We start from the raw sequence: 21,754 nt of genomic DNA, 5'->3' as shown, positions 1-21,754 counted from the left end.
CCTAGTGGGCGTGTATATGGTGTGTTTACAGTATATAGCCCAGTGAGTGTGTATATGGTGTGTTTACAGTATATAGTCTAGTGAGTGTGTATATGGTGTGTTTACAGTATATAGTCCAGTGAGTGTGTATATGGTGTGTTTACAGTATATAGTCTAGTGAGTGTGTATATGGTGTGTTTACAGTATATAGCCTAGTGAGAGTGTATATGGTGTGTTTACAGTATATAGCCAAGTGGGAGTGTATATGGTGTGTTTACAGTATATAGTCTAGTGAGTGTGTATATGGTGTGTTTACAGTATATAGTCTAGTGAGTGTGTATATGGTGTGTTTACAGTATATAGCCTAGTGAGAGTGTATATGGTGTGTTTACAGTATATAGCCCAGTGAGAGTGTATATGGTGTGTTTACAGTATATAGCCAAGTGAGTGTGTATATGGTGTGTTTACAGTATATAGCCTAGTGAGAGTGTATATGGTGTGTATACAGTATATAGCCTAGTGAGTGTGTATATGGTGTGTTTACAGTATATAGCCCAGTGAGAGTGTATATGGTGTGTTTACAGTATATAGCCTAGTGAGAGTGTATATGGTGTGTTTACAGTATATAGCCCAGTGAGAGTGTATATGGTGTGTTTACAGTATATAGCCTAGTGAGAGTGTATATGGTGTGTTTACAGTATATAGCCCAGTGAGAGTGTATATGGTGTGTTTACAGTATAAGCCTAGTGAGTGTGTATATGGTGTGTTTACAGTATATAGCCTAGTGAGTGTGTATATGGTGTGTTTACAGTATATAGCCTAGTGAGTGTGTATATGGTGTGTTTACAGTATATAGCCTAGTGAGTTTGTATATGGTGTGTTTACAGTATATAGCCTAGTGAGTGTGTATATGGTGTGTTTACAGTATATAGCCTAGTGAGAGTGTATATGGTGTGTTTACAGTATATAGCCCAGTGAGTGTGTATATGGTGTGTTTACAGTATATAGTCTAGTGAGTGTGTATATGGTGTGTTTACAGTTTAAAGCCTAGTGAGTGTGTATATGGTGTGTTTACAGTTTAAAGCCTAGTGAGAGTGTATATGGTGTGTTTACAGTATATAGCCTAGTGAGTGTGTATATGGTGTGTTTACAGTATATAGCCTAGTGAGAGTGTATATGGTGTGTTTACAGTATATAGCCTAGTGAGAGTGTATATGGTGTGTTTACAGTATATAGCCTAGTGAGAGTGTATATGGTGTGTTTACAGTATATAGTCTAGTAGGCGTGTATATGGTGTGTTTACAGTATATAGCCTAGTGGGCGTGTATATGGTGTGTTTACAGTATATAGTATAGTGAGTGTGTATATGGTGTGTTTACAGTATATAGCCTAGTGAGAGTGTATATGGTGTGTTTACAGTATATAGCCCAGTGAGAGTGTATATGGTGTGTTTACAGTATATAGCCTAGTGAGAGTGTATATGGTGTGTTTACAGTATATAGCCCAGTGAGAGTGTATATGGTGTGTTTACAGTATATAGCCTAGTGAGAGTGTATATGGTGTGTTTACAGTATATAGCCCAGTGAGAGTGTATATGGTGTGTTTACAGTATAAGCCTAGTGAGTGTGTATATGGTGTGTTTACAGTATATAGCCTAGTGAGTGTGTATATGGTGTGTTTACAGTATATAGCCTAGTGAGTGTGTATATGGTGTGTTTACAGTATATAGCCTAGTGAGTTTGTATATGGTGTGTTTACAGTATATAGCCTAGTGAGTGTGTATATGGTGTGTTTACAGTATATAGCCTAGTGAGAGTGTATATGGTGTGTTTACAGTATATAGCCCAGTGAGTGTGTATATGGTGTGTTTACAGTATATAGTCTAGTGAGTGTGTATATGGTGTGTTTACAGTTTAAACAGTGAGTGTGTATATGGTGTGCCCTAGTGAGAGTGTATATGGTGTGTTTACAGTATATAGCCCAGTGAGAGTGTATATGGTGTGTTTACAGTATATAGCCCAGTGAGTGTGTATATGGTGTGTTTACAGTATATAGCCTAGTGAGAGTGTATATGGTGTGTATACAGTATATAGCCTAGTGAGTGTGTATATGGTGTGTTTACAGTTTAAAGCCTAGTGAGAGTGTATATGGTGTGTTTACAGTATATAGCCTAGTGAGAGTGTATATGGTGTGTTTACAGTATATAGCCCAGTGAGAGTGTATATGGTGTTTTTACAGTATATAGCCCAGTGAGAGTGTATATGGTGTGTTTACAGTATATAGCCCAGTGAGTGTGTATATGGTGTGTTTACAGTATATAGCCTAGTGAGAGTGTATATGGTGTGTATACAGTATATAGTAGTGAGTGTGTATATGGTGTGTTTACAGTTTAAAGCCTAGTGAGAGTGTATATGGTGTGTTTACAGTATATAGCCCAGTGAGAGTGTATATGGTGTGTTTACAGTATATAGCCCAGTGAGAGTGTATATGGTGTTTTTACAGTATATAGCCCAGTGAGAGTGTATATGGTGTGTTTACAGTATATAGCCCAGTGAGAGTGTATATGGTGTGTTTACAGTATATAGCCTAGTGAGTGTGTATATGGTGTGTTTACAGTATATAGCCTAGTGAGTGTGTATATGGTGTGTTTACAGTATATAGCCTAGTGAGTGTGTATATGGTGTGTTTACAGTATATAGCCTAGTGAGTTTGTATATGGTGTGTTTACAGTATATAGCCTAGTGAGTGTGTATATGGTGTGTTTACAGTATATAGCCTAGTGAGAGTGTATATGGTGTTTTTACAGTTTAAAGCCTAGTGAGTGTGTATATGGTGTGTTTACAGTATATAGCCCAGTGAGAGTGTATATGGTGTGTTTACAGTATATAGTCTAGTGAGAGTGTATATGGTGTGTTTACAGTATATAGCCCAGTGAGAGTGTATATGGTGTGTTTACAGTATATAACCCAGTGAGAGTGTATATGGTGTGTTTACAGTATATAGCCCAGTGAGTGTGTATATGGTGTGTCTACAGTATATAGTCTAGTGAGTGTGTATATGGTGTGTTTACAGTTTAAAGCCTAGTGAGTGTGTATATGGTGTGTTTACAGTTTAAAGCCTAGTGAGAGTGTATATGGTGTGTTTACAGTATATAGCCTAGTGAGTGTGTATATGGTGTGTTTACAGTATATAGCCCAGTGAGAGTGTATATGGTGTGTTTACAGTATATAGCCTAGTGAGAGTGTATGTGGTGTGTTTACAGTATATAGCCTAGTGAGAGTGTATATGGTGTGTTTACAGTATATAGTCTAGTGGGCGTGTATATGGTGTGTTTACAGTATATAGCCTAGTGAGAGTGTATATGGTGTGTTTACAGTATATAGCCTAGTGGGCGTGTATATGGTGTGTTTACAGTATATAGCCTAGTGGGCGTGTATATGGTGTGTTTACAGTATATAGCCCAGTGAGTGTGTATATGGTGTGTTTACAGTACATTTTACATTTACATTTAAGTCATTTAGCAGACGCTCTTATCCAGAGCGACTTACAAATTGGTGCTTTCACCTTATGACATCCAGTGGAACAGCCACTTTACAATAGTGCATCTAGGTCTTTTAAGGGGGGGGTGAGAAGGATTACTTTATCCTATCCTAGGTATTCCTTAAAGAGGTGGGGTTTCAGGTGTCTCCGGAAGGTGGTGATTGACTCCGCTGTCCTGGCGTCGTGAGGGAGTTTGTTCCACCATTGGGGGGCCAGAGCAGCGAACAGTTTTGACTGGGCTGAGCGGGAACTGTACTTCCTCAGTGGTAGGGAGGCGAGCAGGCCAGAGGTGGATGAACGCAGTGCCCTTGTTTGGGTGTAGGGCCTGATCAGAGCCTGGAGGTACTGAGGTGCCGTTCCCCTCACAGCTCCGTAGGCAAGCACCATGGTCTTGTAGCGGATGCGAGCTTCAACTGGAAGCCAGTGGAGAGAGCGGAGGAGCGGGGTGACGTGAGAGAACTTGGGAAGGTTGAACACCAGACGGGCTGCGACGTTCTGGATGAGTTGTAGGGGTTTAATGGCACAGGCAGGGAGCCCAGCCAACAGCGAGTTGCAGTAATCCAGACGGGAGATGACAAGTGCCTGGATTAGGACCTGCGCCGCTTCCTGTGTGGGGCAGGGTCGTACTCTGCGGATGTTGTAGAGCATGAACCTACAGGAACGGGCCACCGCCTTGATGTTAGTTGAGAACGACAGGGTGTTGTCCAGGATCACGCCAAGGTTCTTAGCGCTCTGGGAGGAGGACACGATGGAGTTGTCAACCGTGATGGCGAGATCATGGAACGGGCAGTCCTTCCCCGGGAGGAAGAGCAGCTCCGTCTTGCCGAGGTTCAGCTTGAGGTGGTGATCCGTCATCCACACTGATATGTCTGCCAGACATGCAGAGATGCGATTCGCCACCTGGTCATCAGAGGGGGGAAAGGAGAAGATTAATTGTGTGTCGTCTGCATAGCAATGATAGGAGAGACCATGTGAGGTTATGACAGAGCCAAGTGACTTGGTGTATAGCGAGAATAGGAGAGGGCCTAGAACAGAGCCCTGGGGGACACCAGTGGTGAGAGCGCGTGGTGAGGAGACAGATTCTCGCCACGCCACCTGGTAGGAGCGACCTGTCAGGTAGGACGCAATCCAAGCATGGGCCGCGCCGGAGATGCCCAACTCGGAGAGGGTGGAGAGGAGGATCTGATGGTTCACAGTATCGAAGGCAGCCGATAGGTCTAGAAGGATGAGAGCAGAGGAGAGAGAGTTAGCTTTAGCAGTGCGGAGTGCCTCCGTGATACAGAGAAGAGCAGTCTCAGTTGAATGACTAGTCTTGAAACCTGACTGATTTGGATCAAGAAGGTCATTCTGAGAGAGATAGCGGGAGAGCTGGCCAAGGACGGCACGTTCAAGAGTTTTGGAGAGAAAAGAAAGAAGGGATACTGGTCTGTAGTTGTTGACATCGGAGGGATCGAGTGTAGGTTTTTTCAGAAGGGGTGCAACTCTCGCTCTCTTGAAGACGGGAGGGACGTAGCCAGCGGTCAGGGATGAGTTGATGAGCGAGGTGAGGTAAGGGAGAAGGTCACCGGAGATGGTCTGGAGAAGAGAGGAGGGGATAGGGTCAAGCGGGCAGGTTGTTGGGCGGCCGGCCGTCACAAGACGCGAGATGTCATCTGGAGAGAGAGGGGAGAAAGAGGTCAGAGCACAGGGTAGGGCAGTGTGAGCAGAACCAGCGGTGTCGTTTGACTTAGCAAACGAGGATCGGATGTCGTCGACCTTCTTTTCAAAATGGTTGACGAAGTCATCTGCAGAGAGGGAGGAGGGGGGGAGGAGGATTCAAGAGGGAGGAGAAGGTGGCAAAGAGCTTCCTAGGGTTAGAGGCAGATGCTTGGAATTTAGAGTGGTAGAAAGTGGCTTTAGCAGCAGAGACAGAGGAGGAAAATGTAGAGAGGAGGGAGTGAAAGGATGCCAGGTCTGCAGGGAGGCGAGTTTTCCTCCATTTCCGCTCGGCTGCCCGGAGCCCTGTTCTGTGAGTTCGCAATGAGTCGTCGAGCCACGGAGCGGGAGGGAGGACCGAGCCGGCCTGGAGGATAGGGGACATAGAGAGTCAAAGGATGCAGAAAGGAGGAGAGGAGAGGAGGGTTGAGGAGGCAGAATCAGGAGATAGGTTGGAGAAGGTTTGAGCAGAGGGAAGAGATGATAGGATGGAAGAGGAGAGAGTAGCGGGGGAGAGAGAGCGAAGGTTGGGACGGCGCGATACCATCCGAGTAGGGGCAGTGTGGGAAGTGTTGGATGAGAGCGAGAGGGAAAAGGATACAAGGTAGTGGTCGGAGACTTGGAGGGGAGTTGCAATGAGGTTAGTGGAAGAACAGCATCTAGTAAAGATGAGGTCGAGCGTATATAGTATAGTGAGTGTGTATATGGTGTGTTTACAGTATATAGCCTAGTGAGTGTGTATATGGTGTGTTTACAGTATATAGCCTAGTGAGAGTGTATATGGTGTGTTTACAGTATATAGCCTAGTGAGAGTGTATATGGTGTGTTTACAGTATATAGCCCAGTGAGAGTGTATATGGTGTGTTTACAGTATATAGCCTAGTGGGCGTGTATATGGTGTGTTTACAGTATATAGCCCAGTGAGTGTATAAGGTGAATGCCCAGTGAGTGTGTATATGGTGTGTTTACAGTATATAGTCTAGTGAGTGTGTATATGGTGTGTTTACAGTATATAGTCCAGTGAGTGTGTATATGGTGTGTTTACAGTATATAGTCTAGTGAGTGTGTATATGGTGTGTTTACAGTATATAGCCTAGTGAGAGTGTATATGGTGTGTTTACAGTATATAGCCCAGTGAGAGTGTATATGGTGTGTTTACAGTATATAGTCTAGTGAGTGTGTATATGGTGTGTTTACAGTTTAAAGCCTAGTGAGAGTGTATATGGTGTGTTTACAGTATATAGTCTAGTGAGTGTGTATATGGTGTGTTTACAGTATATAGTCTAGTGAGTGTGTATATGGTGTGTTTACAGTTTAAAGCCTAGTGAGAGTGTATATGGTGTGTTTACAGTATATAGCCTAGTGAGAGTGTATATGGTGTGTTTACAGTATATAGCCTAGTGAGAGTGTATATGGTGTGTTTACAGTATATAGCCTAGTGAGAGTGTATATGGTGTGTTTACAGTATATAGTCTAGTGGGCGTGTATATGGTGTGTTTACAGTATATAGCCTAGTGGGCGTGTATATGGTGTGTTTACAGTATATAGTATAGTGAGTGTGTATATGGTGTGTTTACAGTATATAGCCTAGTGAGAGTGTATATGGTGTGTTTACAGTATATAGCCCAGTGAGAGTGTATATGGTGTGTTTACAGTATATAGCCCAGTGAGAGTGTATATGGTGTGTTTACAGTATATAGCCCAGTGAGTGTGTATATGGTGTGTTTACAGTATATAGCCTAGTGAGAGTGTATATGGTGTGTATACAGTATATAGCCTAGTGAGTGTGTATATGGTGTGTTTACAGTTTAAAGCCTAGTGAGAGTGTATATGGTGTGTTTACAGTATATAGCCTAGTGAGAGTGTATATGGTGTGTTTACAGTATATAGCCCAGTGAGAGTGTATATGGTGTTTTTACAGTATATAGCCCAGTGAGAGTGTATATGGTGTGTTTACAGTATATAGCCCAGTGAGTGTGTATATGGTGTGTTTACAGTATATAGCCTAGTGAGAGTGTATATGGTGTGTATACAGTATATAGCCTAGTGAGTGTGTATATGGTGTGTTTACAGTTTAAAGCCTAGTGAGAGTGTATATGGTGTGTTTACAGTATATAGCCCAGTGAGAGTGTATATGGTGTGTTTACAGTATATAGCCCAGTGAGAGTGTATATGGTGTTTTTACAGTATATAGCCCAGTGAGAGTGTATATGGTGTGTTTACAGTATATAGCCCAGTGAGAGTGTATATGGTGTGTTTACAGTATATAGCCTAGTGAGTGTGTATATGGTGTGTTTACAGTATATAGCCTAGTGAGTGTGTATATGGTGTGTTTACAGTATATAGCCTAGTGAGTGTGTATATGGTGTGTTTACAGTATATAGCCTAGTGAGTTTGTATATGGTGTGTTTACAGTATATAGCCTAGTGAGTGTGTATATGGTGTGTTTACAGTATATAGCCTAGTGAGAGTGTATATGGTGTTTTTACAGTTTAAAGCCTAGTGAGTGTGTATATGGTGTGTTTACAGTATATAGCCCAGTGAGAGTGTATATGGTGTGTTTACAGTATATAGTCTAGTGAGAGTGTATATGGTGTGTTTACAGTATATAGCCCAGTGAGAGTGTATATGGTGTGTTTACAGTATATAACCCAGTGAGAGTGTATATGGTGTGTTTACAGTATATAGCCCAGTGAGTGTGTATATGGTGTGTCTACAGTATATAGTCTAGTGAGTGTGTATATGGTGTGTTTACAGTTTAAAGCCTAGTGAGTGTGTATATGGTGTGTTTACAGTTTAAAGCCTAGTGAGAGTGTATATGGTGTGTTTACAGTATATAGCCAGTGAGTGTGTATATGGTGTGTTTACAGTATATAGCCCAGTGAGAGTGTATATGGTGTGTTTACAGTATATAGCCTAGTGAGAGTGTATGTGGTGTGTTTACAGTATATAGCCTAGTGAGAGTGTATATGGTGTGTTTACAGTATATAGTCTAGTGGGCGTGTATATGGTGTGTTTACAGTATATAGCCTAGTGAGAGTGTATATGGTGTGTTTACAGTATATAGCCTAGTGGGCGTGTATATGGTGTGTTTACAGTATATAGCCTAGTGGGCGTGTATATGGTGTGTTTACAGTATATAGCCCAGTGAGTGTGTATATGGTGTGTTTACAGTACATTTTACATTTACATTTAAGTCATTTAGCAGACGCTCTTATCCAGAGCGACTTACAAATTGGTGCTTTCACCTTATGACATCCAGTGGAACAGCCACTTTACAATAGTGCATCTAGGTCTTTTAAGGGGGGGGTGAGAAGGATTACTTTATCCTATCCTAGGTATTCCTTAAAGAGGTGGGGTTTCAGGTGTCTCCGGAAGGTGGTGATTGACTCCGCTGTCCTGGCGTCGTGAGGGAGTTTGTTCCACCATTGGGGGGCCAGAGCAGCGAACAGTTTTGACTGGGCTGAGCGGGAACTGTACTTCCTCAGTGGTAGGGAGGCGAGCAGGCCAGAGGTGGATGAACGCAGTGCCCTTGTTTGGGTGTAGGGCCTGATCAGAGCCTGGAGGTACTGAGGTGCCGTTCCCCTCACAGCTCCGTAGGCAAGCACCATGGTCTTGTAGCGGATGCGAGCTTCAACTGGAAGCCAGTGGAGAGAGCGGAGGAGCGGGGTGACGTGAGAGAACTTGGGAAGGTTGAACACCAGACGGGCTGCGACGTTCTGGATGAGTTGTAGGGGTTTAATGGCACAGGCAGGGAGCCCAGCCAACAGCGAGTTGCAGTAATCCAGACGGGAGATGACAAGTGCCTGGATTAGGACCTGCGCCGCTTCCTGTGTGGGGCAGGGTCGTACTCTGCGGATGTTGTAGAGCATGAACCTACAGGAACGGGCCACCGCCTTGATGTTAGTTGAGAACGACAGGGTGTTGTCCAGGATCACGCCAAGGTTCTTAGCGCTCTGGGAGGAGGACACGATGGAGTTGTCAACCGTGATGGCGAGATCATGGAACGGGCAGTCCTTCCCCGGGAGGAAGAGCAGCTCCGTCTTGCCGAGGTTCAGCTTGAGGTGGTGATCCGTCATCCACACTGATATGTCTGCCAGACATGCAGAGATGCGATTCGCCACCTGGTCATCAGAGGGGGGAAAGGAGAAGATTAATTGTGTGTCGTCTGCATAGCAATGATAGGAGAGACCATGTGAGGTTATGACAGAGCCAAGTGACTTGGTGTATAGCGAGAATAGGAGAGGGCCTAGAACAGAGCCCTGGGGACACCAGTGGTGAGAGCGCGTGGTGAGGAGACAGATTCTCGCCACGCCACCTGGTAGGAGCGACCTGTCAGGTAGGACGCAATCCAAGCATGGGCCGCGCCGGAGATGCCCAACTCGGAGAGGGTGGAGAGGAGGATCTGATGGTTCACAGTATCGAAGGCAGCCGATAGGTCTAGAAGGATGAGAGCAGAGGAGAGAGAGTTAGCTTTAGCAGTGCGGAGTGCCTCCGTGATACAGAGAAGAGCAGTCTCAGTTGAATGACTAGTCTTGAAACCTGACTGATTTGGATCAAGAAGGTCATTCTGAGAGAGATAGCGGGAGAGCTGGCCAAGGACGGCACGTTCAAGAGTTTTGGAGAGAAAAGAAAGAAGGGATACTGGTCTGTAGTTGTTGACATCGGAGGGATCGAGTGTAGGTTTTTTCAGAAGGGGTGCAACTCTCGCTCTCTTGAAGACGGGAGGGACGTAGCCAGCGGTCAGGGATGAGTTGATGAGCGAGGTGAGGTAAGGGAGAAGGTCACCGGAGATGGTCTGGAGAAGAGAGGAGGGGATAGGGTCAAGCGGGCAGGTTGTTGGGCGGCCGGCCGTCACAAGACGCGAGATGTCATCTGAGAGAGAGGGGAGAAAGAGGTCAGAGCACAGGGTAGGGCAGTGTGAGCAGAACCAGCGGTGTCGTTTGACTTAGCAAACGAGGATCGGATGTCGTCGACCTTCTTTTCAAAATGGTTGACGAAGTCATCTGCAGAGAGGGAGGAGGGGGGAGGAGGATTCAAGAGGGAGGAGAAGGTGGCAAAGAGCTTCCTAGGGTTAGAGGCAGATGCTTGGAATTTAGAGTGGTAGAAAGTGGCTTTAGCAGCAGAGACAGAGGAGGAAAATGTAGAGAGGAGGGAGTGAAAGGATGCCAGGTCTGCAGGGAGGCGAGTTTTCTCCATTTCCGCTCGGCTGCCCGGAGCCCTGTTCTGTGAGTTCGCAATGAGTCGTCGAGCCACGGAGCGGGAGGGGAGGACCGAGCCGGCCTGGAGGATAGGGGACATAGAGAGTCAAAGGATGCAGAAAGGGAGGAGAGGAGGGTTGAGGAGGCAGAATCAGGAGATAGGTTGGAGAAGGTTTGAGCAGAGGGAAGAGATGATAGGATGGAAGAGGAGAGAGTAGCGGGGGAGAGAGAGCGAAGGTTGGGACGGCGCGATACCATCCGAGTAGGGGCAGTGTGGGAAGTGTTGGATGAGAGCGAGAGGGAAAAGGATACAAGGTAGTGGTCGGAGACTTGGAGGGGAGTTGCAATGAGGTTAGTGGAAGAACAGCATCTAGTAAAGATGAGGTCGAGCGTATATAGTATAGTGAGTGTGTATATGGTGTGTTTACAGTATATAGCCTAGTGAGTGTGTATATGGTGTGTTTACAGTATATAGCCTAGTGAGAGTGTATATGGTGTGTTTACAGTATATAGCCTAGTGAGAGTGTATATGGTGTGTTTACAGTATATAGCCCAGTGAGAGTGTATATGGTGTGTTTACAGTATATAGCCTAGTGGGCGTGTATATGGTGTGTTTACAGTATATAGCCCAGTGAGTGTGTATATGGTGTGTTTACAGTATATAGTCTAGTGAGTGTGTATATGGTGTGTTTACAGTATATAGTCCAGTGAGTGTGTATATGGTGTGTTTACAGTATATAGTCTAGTGAGTGTGTATATGGTGTGTTTACAGTATATAGCCTAGTGAGAGTGTATATGGTGTGTTTACAGTATATAGCCCAGTGAGAGTGTATATGGTGTGTTTACAGTATATAGTCTAGTGAGTGTGTATATGGTGTGTTTACAGTTTATAGTCCAGTGAGTGTGTATATGGTGTGTTTACAGTATATAGTCCAGTGAGTGTGTATATGGTGTGTTTACAGTATATAGCCTAGTGAGTTTGTATATGGTGTGTTTACAGTATATAGCCTAGTGAGTGTGTATATGGTGTGTTTACAGTATATAGCCTAGTGAGAGTGTATATGGTGTTTTTACAGTTTAAAGCCTAGTGAGTGTGTATATGGTGTGTTTACAGTATATAGCCCAGTGAGAGTGTATATGGTGTGTTTACAGTATATAGTCTAGTGAGTGTGTATATGGTGTGTTTACAGTTTAAAGCCTAGTGAGTGTGTATATGGTGTGTTTACAGTTTAAAGCCTAGTGAGAGTGTATATGGTGTGTTTACAGTATATAGCCTAGTGAGTGTGTATATGGTGTGTTTACAGTATATAGTATAGTGAGTGTGTATATGGTGTGTTTACAGTATATAGCCTAGTGAGAGTGTATATGGTGTGTTTACAGTATATAGCCCAGTGAGAGTGTATATGGTGTGTTTACAGTATATAGCCTAGTGAGAGTGTATATGGTGTGTATACAGTATATAGCCTAGTGAGTGTGTATATGGTGTGTTTACAGTTTAAAGCCCAGTGAGAGTGTATATGGTGTGTTTACAGTATATAGCCTAGTGAGTGTGTATATGGTGTGTTTACAGTATATAGCCTAGTGAGAGTGTATATGGTGTGTTTACAGTATATAGCCTAGTGAGAGTGTATATGGTGTGTTTACAGTATATAGTCTAGTGGGCGTGTATATGGTGTGTTTACAGTATATAGCCTAGTGAGAGTGTATATGGTGTGTTTACAGTATATAGCCTAGTGAGTGTGTATATGGTGTGTTTACAGTATATAGTATAGTGAGTGTGTATATGGTGTGTTTACAGTATATAGCCCAGTGAGAGTGTATATGGTGTGTTTACAGTATATAGCCTAGTGAGAGTGTATATGGTGTGTTTACAGTATATAGCCCAGTGAGAGTGTATATGGTGTGTTTACAGTATATAGCCTAGTGGGCGTGTATATGGTGTGTTTACAGTATATAGCCCAGTGAGTGTGTATATGGTGTGTTTACAGTATATAGTCTAGTGAGTGTGTATATGGTGTGTTTACATTATATAGTCCAGTGAGTGTGTATATGGTGTGTTTACAGTATATAGTCTAGTGAGTGTGTATATGGTGTGTTTACAGTATATAGCCTAGTGAGAGTGTATATGGTGTGTTTACAGTATATAGCCCAGTGAGAGTGTATATGGTGTGTTTACAGTATATAGTCTAGTGAGTGTGTATATGGTGTGTTTACAGTTTATAGTCCAGTGAGTGTGTATATGGTGTGTTTACAGTATATAGTCCAGTGAGTGTGTATATGGTGTGTTTACAGTATATAGCCTAGTGAGTTTGTATATGGTGTGTTTACAGTATATAGCCTAGTGAGTGTGTATATGGTGTGTTTACAGTATATAGCCTAGTGAGAGTGTATATGGTGTTTTTACAGTTTAAAGCCTAGTGAGTGTGTATATGGTGTGTTTACAGTATATAGCCCAGTGAGAGTGTATATGGTGTGTTTACAGTATATAGTCTAGTGAGTGTGTATATGGTGTGTTTACAGTTTAAAGCCTAGTGAGTGTGTATATGGTGTGTTTACAGTTTAAAGCCTAGTGAGAGTGTATATGGTGTGTTTACAGTATATAGCCTAGTGAGTGTGTATATGGTGTGTTTACAGTATATAGCCTAGTGAGAGTGTATATGGTGTGTTTACAGTATATAGCCTAGTGAGAGTGTATATGGTGTGTTTACAGTATATAGCCCAGTGAGAGTGTATATGGTGTGTTTACAGTATATAGTCTAGTGGGCGTGTATATGGTGTGTTTACAGTATATAGCCTAGTGAGAGTGTATATGGTGTGTTTACAGTATATAGCCTAGTGAGTGTGTATATGGTGTGTTTACAGTATATAGTATAGTGAGTGTGTATATGGTGTGTTTACAGTATATAGCCTAGGGAGAGTGTATATGGTGTGTTTACAGTATATAGCCCAGTGAGAGTGTATATGGTGTGTTTACAGTATATAGCCTAGTGAGAGTGTATATGGTGTGTATACAGTATATAGCCTAGTGAGTGTGTATATGGTGTGTTTACAGTTTAAAGCCTAGTGAGAGTGTATATGGTGTGTTTACAGTATATAGCCTAGTGAGTGTGTATATGGTGTGTTTACAGTATATAGCCTAGTGAGAGTGTATATGGTGTGTTTACAGTATATAGCCTAGTGAGAGTGTATATGGTGTGTTTACAGTATATAGCCTAGTGAGAGTGTATATGGTGTGTTTACAGTATATAGCCCAGTGAGAGTGTATATGGTGTGTTTACAGTATATAGCCTAGTGAGAGTGTATATGGTGTGTTTACAGTATATAGCCAGTAGTGTATATGGTGTGTAGTGTATATAGTATATGTGTGGTGTGTTTACAGTATATAGCCCAGTGAGAGTGTATATGGTGTGTTTACAGTATATAGCCTAGTGAGTGTATATGGTGTGTTTACAGTATATAGCCCAGTGAGAGTGTATATGGTGTGTTTACAGTATATAGCCTAGTGAGTGTGTATATGGTGTGTTTACAGTATATAGCCTAGTGAGAGTGTATATGGTGTGTTTACAGTATATAGAGTGAGTGTGTATATGGTGTGTTTACAGTATATAGCCTAGTGAGAGTGTATATGGTGTGTTTACAGTATATAGCCTAGTGAGAGTGTATATGGTGTGTTTACAGTATATAGCCCAGTGAGAGTGTATATGGTGTGTTTACAGTATATAGCCTAGTGGAGTGTATATGGTGTGTTTACAGTATATAGCCCAGTGAGTGTGTATATGGTGTGTTTACAGTATATAGTCTAGTGAGTGTGTATATGGTGTGTTTACAGTATATAGTAGTCCAGTGAGTGTGTATATGGTGTGTTTACAGTATATAGTCTAGTGAGTGTGTATATGGTGTGTTTACAGTATATAGCCTAGTGAGTGTGTATATGGTGTGTTTACAGTATATAGCCCAGTGAGAGTGTATATGGTGTGTTTACAGTATATAGTCTAGTGAGTGTGTATATGGTGTGTTTACAGTATATAGTCTAGTGAGTGTGTATATGGTGTGTTTACAGTATATAGCCCAGTGAGAGTGTATATGGTGTGTTTACAGTATATAGCCCAGTGAGAGTGTATAGTGAGTTTGTATATGTGTGTAGTGTGTTTACAGTATATAGCCTAGTGAGAGTGTATATGGTGTGTTTACAGTATATAGCCTAGTGAGTGTATATGGTGTGTTTACAGTTTAAAGCCTAGTGAGAGTGTATATGGTGTGTTTACAGTATATAGCCTAGTGAGAGTGTATATGGTGTGTTTACAGTATATAGCCTAGTGAGTGTATATGGTGTGTTTACAGTATATAGCCTAGTGTATATGGTGTGTTTACAGTATATAGCCCAGTGAGAGTGTATATGGTGTGTTTACAGTATATAGCCTAGTGAGAGTGTATATGGTGTGTATACAGTATATAGCCTAGTGAGTGTGTATATGGTGTGTTTACAGTATATAGCCTAGTGAGTGTATATGGTGTGTTTACAGTATATAGCCTAGTGAGAGTGTATATGGTGTGTTTACAGTATATAGCCTAGTGAGAGTGTATATGGTGTGTTTACAGTATATAGCCTAGTGAGTGTGTATATGGTGTGTTTACAGTATATAGCCCAGTGAGAGTGTATATGGTGTGTTTACAGTATATAGCCTAGTGAGAGTGTATATGGTGTGTATACAGTATATAGCCTAGTGAGTGTGTATATGGTGTGTTTACAGTATAAAGCCTAGTGAGAGTGTATATGGTGTGTTTACAGTATATAGCCTAGTGAGAGTGTATATGGTGTGTTTACAGTATATAGCCCAGTGAGTGTATATGGTGTGTTTGTATAGTGTATATGGTGTGTTTACAGTATATAGCCTAGTGAGTGTGTATATGGTGTGTTTACAGTATATAGCCTAGTGAGAGTGTATATGGTGTGTTTACAGTATATAGCCTAGTGAGAGTGTATATGGTGTGTTTACAGTATATAGCCTAGTGAGAGTGTATATGGTGTGTTTACAGTATATAGTCTAGTGAGTGTGTATATGGTGTGTTTACAGTATATAGCCTAGTGAGAGTGTATATGGTGTGTTTACAGTATATAGCCTAGTGAGAGTGTATATGGTGTGTTTACAGTATATAGCCTAGTGAGAGTGTATATGGTGTGTTTACAGTATATAGCCTAGTGAGAGTGTATATGGTGTGTTTACAGTATATAGCCCAGAGAGAGTGTGTGTTACAGTATATAGCCTAGTGAGTGTGTATATGGTGTGTTTACAGTATATAGCCTAGTGAGAGTGTATATGGTGTGTTTACAGTATATAGCCCAGTGAGAGTGTATATGGTGTGTTTACAGTATATAGCCTAGTGAGTGTGTATATGGTGTGTTTACAGTATATAGTCTAGTGAGAGTGTATATGGTGTGTTTACAGTATATAGCCCAGTGAGAGTGTATATGGTGTGTTTACAGTATATAGCCCAGTGAGTGTGTATATGGTGTGTTTACAGTATATAGCCTAGTGAGTGTGTATAGTGAGTGTGTATATGGTGTGTTTACAGTATATAGCCTAGTGAGAGTGTATATGGTGTGTTTACAGTATATAGCCTAGTGAGAGTGTATATGGTGTGTTTACAGTATATAGCCTAGTGAGAGTGTATATGGTGTGTTTACAGTATATAGCCTAGTGAGAGTGTATATGGTGTGTTTACAGTATATAGTCTAGTGAGTGTGTATATGGTGTGTTTACAGTATATAGCCTAGTGAGAGTGTATATGGTGTGTTTACAGTATATAGCCAGTGAGAGTGTATATGGTGTGTTTACAGTATATAGCCCAGTGAGAGTGTATATGGTGTGTTTACAGTATATAGCCTAGTGAGTGTGTATATGGTGTGTTTACAGTATATAGCCTAGTGAGAGTGTATATGGTGTGTTTACAGTATATAGCCTAGTGAGAGTGTATATGGTGTGTTTACAGTATATAGCCTAGTGAGAGTGTATATGGTGTGTTTACAGTATATAGCCCAGTGAGAGTGTATATGGTGTGTTTACAGTATATAGCCCAGTGAGAGTGTATATGGTGTGTTTGTATATAGCCCAGTGAGTGTGTATATGGTGTGTTTACAGTATATAGCCTAGTGAGTGTGTATATGGTGTGTTTACAGTATATAGCCTAGTGAGAGTGTATATGGTGTGTTTACAGTATATAGCCTAGTGAGAGTGTATATGGTGTGTTTACAGTATATAGTAGTATGTATATGGTGTGTTTACAGTATATAGTCCTAGTGAGAGTGTATATGGTGTGTTTACAGTATATAGTCTAGTGAGTGTGTATATGGTGTGTTTACAGTATATAGCCCAGTGAGTGTGTATATGGTGTGTTTACAGTATATAGCCTAGTGAGTGTGTATATGGTGTGTTTACAGTATATAGCCCAGTGAGTGTGTATATGGTGTGTTTACAGTATATAGTCTAGTGAGTGTGTATATGGTGTGTTTACAGTATATAGCCTAGTGAGAGTGTATATGGTGTGTTTACAGTATATAGCCAGTGAGAGTGTATATGGTGTGTTTACAGTATATAGTCCAGTGAGTGTGTATATGGTGTGTTTACAGTATATAGTCTAGTGAGTGTGTATATGGTGTGTTTACAGTATATAGCCTAGTGAGAGTGTATATGGTGTGTTTACAGTATATAGCCCAGTGAGAGTGTATATGGTGTGTTTACAGTATATAGCCCAGTGAGTGTGTATATAGTGTGTTTACAGTATATAGCCTAGTGAGAGTGTATACTGTGTGTATACAGTATATAGCCTAGTGAGTGTGTATATGGTGTGTTTACAGTTTAAAGCCTAGTGAGAGTGTATATGGTGTGTTTACAGTATATAGCCCAGTGAGTGTATATGGTGTGTTTACAGTATATAGCCTAGTGAGAGTGTATATGGTGTGTTTACAGTATATAGCCTAGTAGTGATGGTGTGTTTACAGTAGCCCAGTGAGTGTATATGGTGTGTTTACAGTATATAGCCCAGTGAGAGTGTATATGGTGTGTTTACAGTATATAGCCTAGTGAGAGTGTATATGGTGTGTTTACAGTATATAGCCTAGTGAGAGTGTATATGGTGTGTTTACAGTATATAGTATAGTGAGTGTGTATATGGTGTGTTTACAGTATATAGTCTAGTGGGCGTGTATATGGTGTGTTTACAGTATATAGCCTAGTGAGAGTGTATATGGTGTGTTTACAGTATATAACCTAGTGAGTGTGTATATGGTGTGTTTACAGTATATATAGTGAGTGTGTATATGGTGTGTTTACAGTATATAGCCCAGTGAGAGTGTATATGGTGTGTTTACAGTATATAGCCCAGTGAGAGTGTATATGGTGTGTTTACAGTATATAGCCTAGTGGGCGTGTATATGGTGTGTTTACAGTATATAGCCCAGTGAGAGTGTATATGGTGTGTTTACAGTATATAGTCTAGTGAGTGTGTATATGGTGTGTTTACAGTATATAGTCTAGTGAGTGTGTATATGGTGTGTTTACAGTATATAGCCTAGTGAGAGTGTATATGGTGTGTTTACAGTATATAGCCCAGTGAGAGTGTATATGGTGTGTTTACAGTACATAGCCCAGTGAGAGTGTATATGGTGTGTTTACAGTATATAGCCTAGTGAGAGTGTATATGGTGTGTTTACAGTATATAGCCTAGTGAGTGTGTATATGGTGTGTTTACAGTATATAGTATAGTGAGTGTGTATATGGTGTGTTTACAGTATATAGCCTAGTGAGAGTGTATATGGTGTGTTTACAGTATATAGCCCAGTGAGAGTGTATATGGTGTGTTTACAGTATATAGCCTAGTGGGCGTGTATATGGTGTGTTTACAGTATATAGTCCAGTGAGTGTGTATATGGTGTGTTTACAGTATATAGTCTAGTGAGTGTGTATATGGTGTGTTTACAGTATATAGCCTAGTGAGAGTGTATATGGTGTGTTTACAGTATATAGCCCAGTGAGAGTGTATATGGTGTGTTTACAGTATATAGTCTAGTGAGTGTGTATATGGTGTGTTTACAGTATATAGTCTAGTGAGTGTGTATATGGTGTGTTTACAGTATATAGCCTAGTGAGAGTGTATATGGTGTGTTTACAGTATATAGCCCAGTGAGAGTGTATATGGTGTGTTTACAGTACATAGCCCAGTGAGAGTGTATATGGTGTGTTTACAGTATATAGCCTAGTGAGAGTGTATATGGTGTGTTTACAGTATATAGCCTAGTGAGAGTGTATATGGTGTGTTTACAGTATATAGCCTAGTGAGAGTGTATATGGTATGTTTACAGTATATAGTCTAGTGAGTGTGTATATGGTGTGTTTACAGTATATAGCCTAGTGAGAGTGTATATGGTGTGTTTACAGTATATAGCCTAGTGAGAGTGTATATGGTGTGTTTACAGTATATAGCCTAGTGAGAGTGTATATGGTGTGTATACAGTATATAGCCTAGTGAGTGTGTATATGGTGTGTTTACAGTATATAGCCTAGTGAGAGTGTATATGGTGTGTTTACAGTATATAGCCTAGTGAGAGTGTATATGGTGTGTTTACAGTATATAGCCTAGTGAGAGTGTATATGGTGTGTTTACAGTATATAGCCCAGTGAGAGTGTATATGGTGTGTTTACAGTTTATAGCCCAGTGAGTGTGTATATGGTGTGTTTACAGTATATAGCCTAGTGAGAGTGTATATGGTGTGTATACAGTATATAGCCTAGTGAGTGTGTATATGGTGAGTTTACAGTTTAAAGCCTAGTGAGAGTGTATATGGTGTGTTTACAGTATATAGCCTAGTGAGAGTGTATATGGTGTGTTTACAGTATATAGCCCAGTGAGAGTGTATATGGTGTGTTTACAGTATATAGCCCAGAGAGAGTGTATATGGTGTGTATACAGTATATAGCCTAGTGAGTGTGTATATGGTGTGTTTACAGTATATAGCCTAGTGAGAGTGTATATGGTGTGTTTACAGTATATAGCCTAGTGAGAGTGTATATGGTGTGTTTACAGTATATAGCCTAGTGAGAGTGTATATGGTGTGTATACAGTATATAGTCTAGTGAGTGTGTATATGGTGAGTTTACAGTTTAAAGCCTAGTGAGAGTGTATATGGTGTGTTTACAGTATATAGCCTAGTGAGAGTGTATATGGTGTGTTTACAGTATATAGCCTAGTGAGAGTGTATATGGTGTGTTTACAGTATATAGCCTAGTGAGAGTGTATATGGTGTGTTTACAGTATATAGCCCAGTGAGAGTGTATATGGTGTGTTTACAGTATATAGCCCAGAGAGAGTGTACATGGTGTGTATACAGTATATAGCCTAGTGAGTGTGTATATGGTGTGTTTACAGTATATAGCCTAGTGAGAGTGTATATGGTGTGTTTACAGTATATAGCCCAGTGAGAGTGTATATGGTGTGTTTACAGTATATAGCCTAGTGAGAGTGTATATGGTGTGTTTACAGTATATAGCCTAGTGAGAGTGTATATGGTGTGTTTACAGTATATAGCCCAGTGAGAGTGTATATGGTGTGTTTACAGTATATAGCCCAGAGAGAGTGTATATGGTGTGTATACAGTATATAGCCTAGTGAGTGTGTATATGGTGTGTTTACAGTATATAGCCTAGTGAGAGTGTATATGGTGTGTTTACAGTATATAGCCTAGTGAGAGTGTATATGGTGTGTTTACAGTATATAGCCTAGTGAGAGTGTATATGGTGTGTTTACAGTATATAGCCTAGTGAGAGTGTATATGGTGTGTTTACAGTATATAGCCTAGTGAGAGTGTATATGGTATGTTTACAGTATATAGTCTAGTGAGTGTGTATATGGTGTGTTTACAGTATATAGCCTAGTGAGAGTGTATATGGTGTGTTTACAGTATATAGCCCAGTGAGAGTGTATATGGTGTGTTTACAGTATATAGCCCAGAGAGAGTGTATATGGTGTGTATACAGTATATAGCCTAGTGAGTGTGTATATGGTGTGTTTACAGTATATAGCCTAGTGAGAGTGTATATGGTGTGTTTACAGTATATAGCCTAGTGAGAGTGTATATGGTGTGTTTACAGTATATAGCCTAGTGAGAGTGTATATGGTGTGTTTACAGTATATAGCCTAGTGAGAGTCTATATGGTGTGTTTACAGTATATAGCCCAGTGAGATTGTATATGGTGTGTTTACAGTATATAGCCCAGTGAGTGTGTATATGGTGTGTTTACAGTATATAGCCTAGTGAGAGTGTATATGGTGTGTATACAGTATAAAGCCTAGTGAGAGTGTATATGGTGTGTTTACAGTATATAGCCTAGTGAGAGTGTATATGGTGTGTTTACAGTATATAGCCTAGTGAGAGTGTATATGGTGTGTTTACAGTATATAGCCTAGTGAGTGTGTATATGGTGTGTTTACAGTATATAGCCCAGTGAGAGTGTATATGGTGTGTTTACAGTATATAGCCCAGTGAGAGTGTATATGGTGTGTTTACAGTATATAGCCTAGTGAGAGTGTATATGGTGTGTTTACAGTATATAGCCTAGTGAGAGTGTATATGGTGTGTTTACAGTATATAGCCCAGTGAGAGTGTATATGGTATGTTTACAGTATATAGTCTAGTGAGTGTGTATATGGTGTGTTTACAGTATATAGCCTAGTGAGAGTGTATATGGTGTGTATACAGTATATAGCCTAGTGAGTGTGTATATGGTGTGTTTACAGTATATAGCCTAGTGAGATTGTATATGGTGTGTGTACAGTATATAGCCTAGTGAGAGTGTATATGGTGTGTTTACAGTATATAGCCTAGTGAGAGTGTATATGGTGTGTTTACAGTATATAGCCTAGTGAGAGTGTATATGGTGTGTTTACAGTATATAGCCTAGTGAGAGTGTATATGGTGTGTTTACAGTATATAGCCTGGTGAGAGTGTATATGGTGTGTTTACAGTATATAGCCTAGTGAGAGTGTATATGGTGTGTTTACAGTATATAGCCTAGTGAGTGTATATGGTGTGTTTACAGTATATAGCCTAGTGAGAGTGTATATGGTGTGTTTACAGTATATAGCCTAGTGAGTGTCGTAGGGTCCGTGCAAGATAGACTCAGTGCAGATAGTTTGGGTACCATTAGTGAACTATTTAGCAGTCTGGCTATTTAGCAGTCTTATGGCTTAGGGGTAGAAGCTGTTTCTGAGCCTGTCGGTCAGAGAGATGATGCTCCGGTACCGTTTGCCGGACGGTAGCAGAGTGAACAGTCTATGGCTTGGGT

Source organism: Oncorhynchus nerka, linkage group LG3 (assembly GCF_034236695.1).
Source record: "Oncorhynchus nerka isolate Pitt River linkage group LG3, Oner_Uvic_2.0, whole genome shotgun sequence".
NCBI lineage: Eukaryota > Metazoa > Chordata > Actinopteri > Salmoniformes > Salmonidae > Oncorhynchus > Oncorhynchus nerka.
This window is presented reverse-complemented; position numbering follows the sequence as displayed.